The following is a 12,029-nucleotide window of genomic DNA, read 5'->3' on the forward strand; positions in this document are numbered from 1 at the left end:
CCTGCTCACAGTGTTCAGCTAGATCCGTTCCTGTTATCTTCCTACTGACAGGCAGGCTTGTCTGGTTACAGTATATAAAGCTACCTGAAGAAAATTACAGGTGTTCTATTTGATCCTATTAGTACCACGGTCAGGCAGCTAGACTATTTACATTTAGTACAGTGCGTCCTGCTCACAGTGTACAGCTAGATCCGTTCCTGTTATCTTCCTACTGACAGGCAGGCTTGTCTGGTTACAGTATATAAAGCTACCTGAAGAAAATTACAGGTGTTCTATTTGATCCTATTAGTACCACGGTCAGGCAGCTAGACTATTTACATTTAGTACAGTGCGTCCTGCTCACAGTGTTCAGCTAGATCCGTTCCTGTTATCTTCCTACTGACAGGCAGGCTTGTCTGGTTACAGTATATAAAGCTACTTGAAGAAAATTACAGGTGTTCTATTGCAGCTTAGTGCAGCTACAGGCCATTAGTATGTCTGGAAGGCCAAGAAGGAGAGGCAGACAGTCACAAGCCAATAAGAGAGGGCAAGAAGGCTCTGTGTCTAGTGCTGGTCGTGGAGACGGTGCATCCTCATCAGCACGTGGCCATGGGACACGCTTGGCCTTTTTTTCGGCAGCTGGCCGTGTTGAGCCGCAACATGCGGAAGACTTGGTCGAGTGGATGACCAAGCCGTCCTCATCCTCCTCATCCTCTCTCACCCATGCCCAGGGTGCTTTGTCTGGCAAAGCAGCGGCCTCTTCCCTCAGCTCAATGTCATCAGTGACTCCTTCCCTAGCTCCACCATGTCCTCATGAGGATTCCCTCGAACTGTTTGACCACAGTGTTGGGTACATGCTCCAGGAGGATGCCCAGCGTTTGGAAGGCTCTGATGACGATACTGAGCTCGATGAAGGCAGTAACATGAGCACGGACAGAGGGGGTGCCCAAGAAGGACAGCAATCTGGCAGTCATGCTCCCCCTGCTGCAGCATACTGCCAGGTTTGCTCCAGTGATGAGGAGGGAGGGGATGATGAGGTCACTGACTCAACGTGGGTGCCTGATAGGAGAGAGGAGGAGGAGGAGGAGGAGGAGGAGGAGGAGGCGGCGGCACATCACCAACGAGGCAGGATGCCCTCCAGGGGCCAGCCTAAGGGCAGCACATTGACTGCATCACACCCCAAAGCTCCACATGTGCAGGGCGCTGCAGTCTCTGCGCGTTATTCAAAAAGTTCTTTGGTGTGGGCCTTTTTTGAGACGAGTGCATCAGATCGCACCGCTGCTATTTGCAACATATGTCTCAAGCGTATCTCGCGTGGCCAAAACATCTCCCGCTTGGGTACCACATGCTTGACCAGACATATGTTGACCTGCCATGCAGTTCGTTGGCAAGCGTATCTAAAAGACCCACACCAAAGAACAAAGAGGATCTCTCCTTGCTCCTCATCAGCTGAGATTTCCAACCCCACTAGACCTTCAGTCCTCTCTGAGACCTGCAGTGAGAGGAATGAAGGTGTAGAATTAGGTGTGTCACAGCCAAGTACTTGTGGGCAATCTGCTTTTGGTACACCGACGTCAGATTGTACCAGGCAAATTTCCCTGCCCCAGCTGCTGCACCGCCGAAAGAAGTTTGCTCCCAGCCATCCACATGCCCAGCGGTTGAATGCTAGCTTGGCAAAATTGCTAGCACTTCAACTGCTGCCTTTTCAGTTGGTAGACTCTGCCCCCTTCCGTGAGTTTGTGGAATGTGCGGTTCCTCAGTGGCAGGTACCCAAACGCCACTTTTTCTCACGGAAGGCGATTCCGGCTCTCTACCGGCATGTGGAAGGCAATGTCCATGCCTCGCTGGACAGGGCGGTCAGCGGTAAGGTGCATATTACCGCTGACTCATGGTCCAGCAGGCATGGACAGGGACGTTACCTAAGTTTCACGGCGCATTGGGTGACTCTGCTGGCAGCTGGGAAGGATGCAGGACAAGGTGCAGTAGTGTTGGAGGTTGTTCCGCCACCACGCCTCCAAAATGCTGATTGTGACACACCTCTCTCCTCCACCCCCTCCTCTTCTTCTTCCTCTATGGCCTCTTCCTCGGAACCAGCGGTGCTCCGTAGGCGTTCAAGGGGCTACGCAAGTACGCAGGCCAAAAGATGCCATGCGGTGCTTGAGCTGGTGTGCTTGGGGGACAGAAGCCACACTGGGGCAGAGGTTTTGTCAGCTCTGCAGGGGCAGGTTCAGAGGTGGTTGACGCCACGCCAACTTAAGGCAGGAATGGTGGTTTGCGACAATGGCACCAACCTCCTCTCTGCCCTCCGACAGGGACAAATGACCCATGTGCCCTGTTTGGCTCACGTCCTTAACTTGGTGGTGCAGCGGTTCTTGGGCAGGTACCCGGGCTTACAGGATGTCCTGAGGCAGGCCAGGAAAGTCTGTGTGCATTTCCGCCGGTCATATAATGCCAGTGCTCGGCTGACGGACCTCCAAAAGGAGTTTAACCTGCCCAAGAACCGCCTAATCTGTGACATGCCCACCAGGTGGAACTCAACGTTGGCCATGCTGCAGCGGCTGCACACGCAGCAGAGGGCCATCAATGAGTACCTGTGCGACTATGGCACCAGGACAGGGTCAGGGGAGCTTGGTTTTTTTTCCCCACGCCAGTGGGCCATGATCAGGGATGCATGCACTGTCCTGTCACCATTCGAGGAGGCCACGAGGATGGTGAGCAGTGACAGTGCATGCATCAGTGACACTGTCCCCCTTGTCCACCTGTTGGAGCACACGCTGCGTGGAATAATGGACAGGGCACTTGAGGCAGAACAGAGGCAGGAAGAGGAGGACTTCCTTAGCTCTCAAGGCCCCCTTTATCCAGACAGTGTTCCTGCGTGCCCGCCGATCACACAGGAAGAGGACGAGGAGGAAGAGGAGGAGGAGGAAGATTGTGTCAGTATGGAGGTGGAGCCTGGCACTCAGCATCAGCAGCAGTCTTTAAGGGATCAGTCCCAAGAAACACATGGACTTGTACGTGGCTGGGAGGAGGTGGCTGCGGACCATGTCGTTCTTAGTGACCCAGAGGACTCCGGACCGAATGCCTCAGCAAACCTACGCTGCATGGCCTCCCTGATCCTGCAAAGCCTGCGTAAGGATCCTCGTATTCGTGGTATCAAGGAGAAGGACCAATACTGGCTGGCAACCCTCCTTGATCCACGTTACAAGGGTAAGGTTGCGGACCTTATCTTGCCATCGCAGAGGGAGCAGAGGATGAAACATCTTCGGGAGGCCTTGCAGAAAGGTCTGTGCAACGCGTTCCCAGAGACTGGGAGGTTACAAACTCCTGTTTCTGGACAACGTGTTGCTGAGGCTTCGGTCAGTCAAAGAAGGAGCGGTGGAGAAGGTGGCCGTCTGACCGATGCGTTCAGACAATTTTTTGGTCCGCAGCCCCAAGGTATGATCGGTTCCAGCAACCATCGCCAGCGTCTGTTTTATATGGTGCAGGAATACCTAGGGGCAAGATCAGACTTGGACACCTTTCCCACCGAAAATCCTCTGGGTTACTGGGTCTTGAGGATGGATCACTGGCCAGAGCTTGCACAGTATGCAATTGAGCTACTGGCCTGTCCTGCATCCAGCGTTCTTTCGGAACGCACATTCAGTGCTGCTGGAGGCGTGGTAACCGATCACAGGGTGCGTCTGTCCACCGACTCGGTCGATCGGCTGACCTTCATAAAAATGAATGAGTCTTGGATCACCACCAGCTACCAAGCACCTGATGCTGATGTAACCGAATAATTTTTTTTGAAATCTCAGATCCCTTCAAAGACTGCCTATGCTGATGCTGAGTGACTATCCCTGAGTAATTATCCTCTTCCTCCTCAATCATCACGCTGATAGCTTGTAAGAACATTTTTGGTTCTGGGCGCCACCACCGGTGCCTAAGGCCCAATTTTTCAGCCCCTGTTTAACAGGGGCGTGTAATTACAATTTTTGATGTAATACTTTGCAGCAGGGCTCGTTCCTGCATTCCAACTAGAGTGTCTGTGAGGGGTTGCAGTGTTGTGGCACCAGCACCAGTGCCTAAGGCCCAATTTTTCTGCCCCTGTCTAACAGGGGCGTGTAATTACAATTTTTGATGCAATACTTTGCAGCAGGGCTCGTTCCTGCATTCCAACTAGAGTGTCTGTGAGGGGTTGCAGTGTTGTGGCACCAGCACCAGTGCCTAAGGCCCAATTTTTCTGCCCCTGTCTAACAGGGGCGTGTAATTACAATTTTTGAAGCAATACTTTGCAGCAGGGCTCGTTCCTGCGTTCCAACTAGAGTGTCTGTGAGGGGTTGCAGTGTTGTGGCACCAGCACCAGTGCCTAAGGCCCAATTTTTCTGCCCCTGTCTAACAGGGGCGTGTAATTACAATTTTTGAAGCAATACTTTGCAGCAGGGCTCATTCCTGCGTTCCAACTAGAGTGTCTGTGAGGGGTTGCAGTGTTGTGGCACCAGCACCAGTGCCTAAGGCCTAATTTTTCAGCTCCTGTTCAACAGGGGCATGTAATTACAATTCTTGATCTAATATTTCACAGCAGGGCCCTGTGAGGGCTTACAGTGTTGTGGCCACAGCAATACCTAAGGCCCAAATTTCTGCTGAGTATATAGGGCAGGACCCTACTTTCAAACATCTAACTTACAAATGACTCCTACTTGCAAACGGAAGGAGACAACAGGAAGTGAGATGAAATCTACCCCTAGGAAGGGAAATTCTCTCCTGTAAGAGTTAATATGGGAAAACAATTTCTCCTTTCCACTGATGCTTTCCAATCCTTGTTCCACAAAAAAACCCAAATTTTCAAAAAACATTTTTCATTGGGACAAAAAAGTGAGGTGAAATCTTCTGAAGAGGAGGAAAGACAGCAAAACAAATGTCACAGGGGTGATAACCCTTCCCTATGTTTTCCAAAAAGCTTAGAAAAGATTTTTTGGCTGGAGCTAAACACGTTAAAAATGTTCAAAATTACAAACAGATTCTACTTAACAACAAACCTACAGTCCCTGTCTTGTTTGCACTGCTGTTCAGAGTATATAGGGCCTGGTGGCCCCACACCTTTCCTTATTTTAATTTGGGTGCGGGGTTCCCCTTAATATCCATACAAGACCCAAAGGGCCTGGTAATGGACTGGGGGGTACCCATGCCGTTTGTCTCACTGATTTTCATCCATATTGCCATGACCCGACATGACATTAAACCCGCAAGCAGTTTTAAATGAGATTTTTTCCTTTAAAAATGACATTTGGTGCAGGGACTGTTCTAAACATGGGAAACACGCGTCACTTTACAGGCATACTATAGACACCCCCCAGGTACGATATTTAAAGGAATATTTCACTTTTTTTTTTTTACTTTAAGCATCATTAAAATCACTGCTCCCGAAAAAACGGCCGTTTTTAAAAGTTTTTTTTGCATTGATACATGTCCCCTGGGATAGGACCCGGGTCCCCAAACCCTTTTTAGGACAATACCATGCAAATTAGCCTTTAAAATGAGCACTTTTGATTTCGAACGTTCGAGTCCCATAGACGTCAATGGGGTTCTAACGTTCGTGCGAACTTTCGGTCCGTTCGCGGGTTCTGGTGCGAACCGAACCGGGGGGTGTTCGGCTCATCCCTACTGGACAGGTAAGAAGTGTCATAATACAAAGATATAAATACACACTGTACACATTTGAGCACATTTGAACATTCTGCTATTACCTATCAAGATAATAATAGGATACAAAAACTTTAAACAGTACCATTGGAAAGTATACAGGCAGGCCCTTGCACTACATGCTTTGGGGAATTCATCCATACATCTGACCAGTAAAGAGGTGGGTATAGTGTGTATGGGTTTGGCAAAGTCAGCAGATAGATGATTGAGGATAGAGAATTGGGATCAGCTGACTTAGCAGTTGGGGGAGGGAGGGTTACAAAAAATTTGGGGACACCACAAAAAAAACCCTCTGGCACTCTGCCTGAATTTAAATAAAAAATAACATTTCAAAACATTTTAGGGGGTGTTTGGGGTAAAGCACTACTATAGAGCTGATAAAATACATTGTTAAGTGACTACATGAGGTGAATATAGGGCAGGAGACACCATGCTGGAGAGGTTATTGAAGGGCAAATATGTATGAAGGACCTAAAATAATAATTACATAACAATCCAGCATGCATGAGAACAAAGGGGACATTCACAGCATATTACAATCATGGTAATTAGGGAATGAGGAAAGAAATACAAGGTATTATCAAACATTAAATACAATAAAATGTGAGATAAAAGGATAAAAATCTTACCTTCATATAGTCCTTCTGCAGGACCTGGATGATGGCAGAACAGGTCTCTGGGATAATGATCCCCAGAGCCTGGGGGGAGATGCCTGTCGAGAACTTCAAGTCCTGCAGACTTCTCCCTGTGGCCAAATACCGCAAGGTAGCGACCAACCTCTGCTCCGCAGTGATGGCTTGCCTCATGCAGGTATCCTGCCTGCTGATATAGGGGGTCAGCGAAGCCAACAAACGGTGAAATACGGGGTCCGTCATCCTGAGAAAGTTCCTGAAATCATCAGGATTATTCTCACGAATCTCACGGAGCAAAGGCATATGACAGAACTGGTCACGCTGAAGCAACCAATTCTTGGTCCATGAACTCCTCCCCACCCTGTTCATGGACTGGACTTGTGTCAAGGTCAGGACCCCAACACCAAGCCCCCGCACAGCACGAACTCTACGAGGAGTACGCATACGAAACATGGCTAGAAAACGGTCGGCTGCTCAGAACGAAGTAACAGAACGCACTGAAGAACAGCAAGGCCTGTGAAGAGCGACCTGAAAACCAGTAACGAACTAACAAGAATACAATGACTACCTAAAGTCACGCGGAACTTGCTTGCACGCACTGAAGAGCAGATACAAACCCACAAGCACAAACTGAACGACAGAAAACGATCTGAAAGCCACGAGTCTGAAAAAGCGCGAATCGTCTCTCACCAAACTTTTACTAACACGAGATTAGCAAAAGGAGCCCAAAGGGTGCCGCGCTTGGTTCTGAACCGGCCTTTTCTAGTCTCGTCGTACGTGGTGTACGTGACCGCGTGGTTGTCGATCGTAAATTCCGACAACTTTGTGCGACCGTGTGTAGGCAAAACAAGTTTGAGCCAACATCCGTCAGAAAAAATCCTAGGATTTTGTTGTTGGAATGTCCGAACAAAGTCCAACCGTGTGTACGCCCTATAACAGTTATATTCCCTATGAAATAGTTCAAGTCCACTTCAAAGTGTATCTATAGCCAAAACTTTTTTTTGGGGGGGGGGGTAGAATAGGGAATGATTAGAACCTCAGCCAGGCCATCAACTGTGTGTCCCATTGGGGAGATTTCCCTTCACTTCCTGTCCAGGAGACAGACCAATAAATGAGTGGAATGCTCTCCAAAATAAGGGAAATCTCATCTAAGTGACCAAAGGCCTAAGCACTACACTGGGTCCCATACTGGAAGGATATCTTTCCACCTGCCAGTTACACCTGTCCCATCACTGACTGAAAAGCTATTTTGAGGAAAATAGTGATGTTCCTCCATCAGTTCTTTAACACACATTGCAATTTACACATGTTCAGCCTAAAGGCATGGACGGAGACTTCTATATAATGTACACAGCCTGGCCCACTCATTGTCCAGGCTCATTCCATATGCCAGCTCTGCTATGCAGTGGGCCCCAACCTGGGGTCCCTACCTCTGTCATTGGCCACCACTGCCTCCTCTCCCAAGCTGGCTGCTTCTGCTTCCTTAGTTATTTGACTCTCACTATTACCCAGAAGGTTAACACAAAATGTATATTTCATCTCCCATTCCCTGTAGGATTTTATTCACTTTTCATTCTCAATAATCAGACAAGTCAATTCACTTAACTAGCAACTCCATTTACTGAATAAAGATGTCACATTACAACTTCTTCACATACAGTTTCATCCAACAATCACAAGGCTTTGTAATATAGATTACAAATAGATAATTGGCATTTCCTTTTATCATATAGCAGAGTCCTTAGGGCTATGCTGGGGTGTTTCATACCTTTGACATGTAATAGTGTCCATCTAATGATGATTTCTTAACTACAGTCTACTTCAGGGTCCCGCCAAGGGGTGGCCTGGTTTAGTACAGCACTACATCGTCCCGTGTGGTCCCCCTCTGTCCCATGACCAACTTTGAAGGAAGAGAATCCAGAGGCTCACAATCTTACACTTATAGTATGTGAAGTAATTTCCTGGATGCAATTCTGGGATGGGTGTCACCTACTGCTGAATGGATAACATGCCTATTTGATTACTGTAACTCGGGATCCATTCCATGTGGTAAGCGGCAACTTTGAGCACTCCAACACTTTGGAATTTTCTTGCACACCGAGCACATTCACCTAAATGCACTATTATTTGATGTTTCATATTTGTGCCAATTTTGTTTATAATCTTGCTTAGAGGACATTCAAGGTCCATATCATTGGTTATTTTGCACATTGTTTACTTATATTTTTTGTCTGCACTTTATCATTTGAAGATAATAAAGGTTCAGAGTGTTTGTTTACTTTGCACATTGCAGATTATTACATTTATGTTTGCACTTTAACATTAGGAGATATTCAAGGTCCATAGTGTTTGCTTATTTTGCACATACGGTCAGGTCCATAAATATTGGGACATCGACACAATTCGAAGCATACTGCAAAAGCAACCAAAACGTTTTTTAAGGGAAAGAAGTGGAATGTTATGCAATGGCCAAGTCAATCACCTGACCTGAATCTGATTGAGCATGCATTTCACTTGCTGAAGACAAAACTGAAGGGAAAATGCCCCAAGAACAAGCAGGAACTGAAGACAGTTGCAGTAGAGGCCTGGCAGAGCATCACCAGGGATGAAACCCAGCGTCTGGTGATGTCTATGCATTCCAGACTTCAGGCTGTAATTGACTGCAAAGGATTTGCAACCAAGTATTAAAAAGTGAAAGTTTGATGGATGATTGTTAATCTGTCCCATTACTTTTGGTCCCTTAAAAAGTGGGAGGCACAAATACAAACTGTTGTAATTCCTACACCGTTCACCTCATTTGGATGTAAATACCCTCAAATTAAAGCTGAAAGTCTGCAGTTAAAGCACACCTTGTTCGTTTCATTTCAAATCCATTGTGGTGGTGTATAGAGCCAAAAAGATTAGAATTGTGTCAATGTCCCAATATTTATGGACCTGACTGTAGTTCATTTGCACAGTGTTTTCACTTTTATATATGTATTGATCATATGCAAGTTAATTTAAAGGGACAGCACACATATTTTTTTGAAAACATTTTAGACAAAACCTGCAGGGGCTGCTTTATTATCACAATTATTCTGCTACCGTTATGACTCTTAAATTGCCTAAGCACTCCTGCTCTGTAACCTCACAACTGTACATCTGCAGTGTGAGATCATTAAAGACGTTGATGCCTCTAAAACTAGATCCGTCACAGTTGAAGTGAGATTTGGTGATGCCACTGCTATGCTGCTCACTGTTCTCCCTGCTGGTGAGGAAGCTGTACCTGAGGATCTGTGCTTCCTCCACCACTTCCTCTGCTACCTCAGTATTTCCCAATCAGTCAACAGATCACCAGTCATTAGAGGGGCAGCTCTGACACGAGGAAGCAAGAAGTTCTGCTTCTACCAAAGTGACTGCCTCCACACAGAGACACAGCACAGAACAAGCTATGGTAAGATCAGCTGTAGTGCTTTGTGCTCTGCTTAGCAGTCTTGGGTACAGTCTTCACAGTTCAAATCCTCTTTTAGTAAGCATGGATGCACTATGACCCATTAATGTGCAAATGCTGTTGTTTGCCAATGTGTAGTTTTACATATTAGGGAATACTTGTCCATTTGTTGGCAATCGATTATTACAATTCTTACTTATTTAATCTATAAAAGCTGCAACAATAAGAAATTAGTTGATAGTATTTTTAAACCGGTAAATAATGTCCAGTCGAGCTCAGCCTGCTATAATTCTAGTACTGTTAATCCAGGAAAAGGCAAAGAAAAAAGCATTTGCCAATTTATTGTTGTTAAGGAATTCTTCTTGGCCCTGTTGGTGGCAGGAAGAATATCCTGGATCATACATTTGTAGCGCACCTCTTCAGGAGACACAAGTAGAAAGGGATCCCCCACCCTGCACAGCCAGGCACACCGCATATTTAAAGCACTTATGAAAAAAGGAGAGGAGGAACAAAGCATAGGACTTTTAAGGTGCCAAAAGAATAAATTGATTACAATTGATAAAATTTAATAAATTTTATTACGATAATAAAAACATTGATAAAAGATTCCTTGTTATATCACTTGTTCAATTCATAAACAAATACAGATACTACTGCTCTACATGTTTCGCTTCAAAAGAGCTTCTTCAGGAGACTCAAGAGTGTTGTATGAATTAAATGCTATAAATGACAAAGAAACATAGGAATAATTACATAAAGTTTTGGACAGAATTTTACATCTATCACAATATTGGTTTACAAAAGTACACATATTTGATTTTATTTATAGATATTATTATCAGCAAAAAACAATTTTGAATAATTTTAAATAATATGTGAATTGAGATAAAGATGGACCTACCTGATACACTTGGACCTGGGTTAGTCAAAAAGCAGAGAAGTCCTGATTAATTTCCATAGATGGCCTATCAATGGGATATTGTGTGACCACAGGGGAGAGACAGATATGACGCCTAGATCCTATAGGAAAAATGTATGTATATGATAAAAAAGGTTTCCCTATTTTTGTTTAATTAACTATCAAAATATATGGGTAATATTTACCTCAATTTCATTTATATATCATGATAAATTTATTTATCCCCCTCTTCTTCCAAGAAAAGGATAACCTATTGTTGATGATCGAGGGATGGCAGAGATGAAAAAATGGTGAAAGTGGCATGGCGCTCAGTGCATCATTGCCAGAATCAGCATTTTGGAATTTATGAGATGATGGTTCGCCCGATCATGTTAGGTTGAGGGCAGAGAAATTCCAAAATGGCGATTCTGGCAATGACGCACTGAGCACCACGCCACTTTCACTGTTTGGATCCTGCGCATGCGCATTAGCATCCAAGTAACGTCTGCATTCTGACAGTGACGTCAGACGCTGCTGGAATGGGGGGGGAGATATGAATGCAGCGAACAGCCGCCATTTTCTGTCAGAGGCGTTCTGAGAGAGAGAGAGTCTGCATCTCTCCTCTCCCTCTGTATTACTTCCATTTGATTTCACAGATAGGTAAGCACTCATCTTTGCTCCATTAGAGATCTTTATTCATGCATTAAGAATTTACTGGCCGATCTCGAGAACATTTATATTACAATCTATATGGATACAGCCCTTGACTGATGAGGCTTATATGCTTTATTTATCTTTCAGGCTCTATTCAATTGACCTTTATTGTGAAGGAGGAGAACCATGGAGATTCCTAAATGAAGGGATATCCTGGTGGGTCTTGGTTTCCTTATCAAGGATATTCAGCAGCATTTTTTTCATCTCTGCCATCCCTCTATCATCAACAATAGGTTATCCTTTTCTTGGAAGAAGAGGGGGATAAATAAATTGATCCTCTTATATAAATGAAAGTGAGGTAAATATTAACCATATATTTTGATAGTTAATTAAACAAAAATGGGGAAACCTTTTTTCTCACATACACACATTTTTCCTATAGGATATAGGTATCATATCTGTCTCTCCCCTGTGGTCATACAATATCACATTTATAGGGCATCTACTGAAATTAATCAGGACTTCTCTGCTTTTTTGACTAACCCAGGTCCAAGTGTATAAGGTAGGTCCATCTTTATCTCAATTCACGTATTATTTAAAATTATTCAAAATAATTTTTTTGCTGATGATAATAATAGTACAAATATGTGTACTTTTGTATACCAATATTGTAGTAGATGTAAAATTCTGTCCAAAACTTTATGTAATTATTCCTATGTTTCTTTGTCATTTATAGCATTTAATTCATACAACA

Source organism: Aquarana catesbeiana, linkage group LG05, assembly GCF_042186555.1.
Source record: "Aquarana catesbeiana isolate 2022-GZ linkage group LG05, ASM4218655v1, whole genome shotgun sequence".
In the NCBI taxonomy this organism is placed as follows: domain Eukaryota; kingdom Metazoa; phylum Chordata; class Amphibia; order Anura; family Ranidae; genus Aquarana; species Aquarana catesbeiana.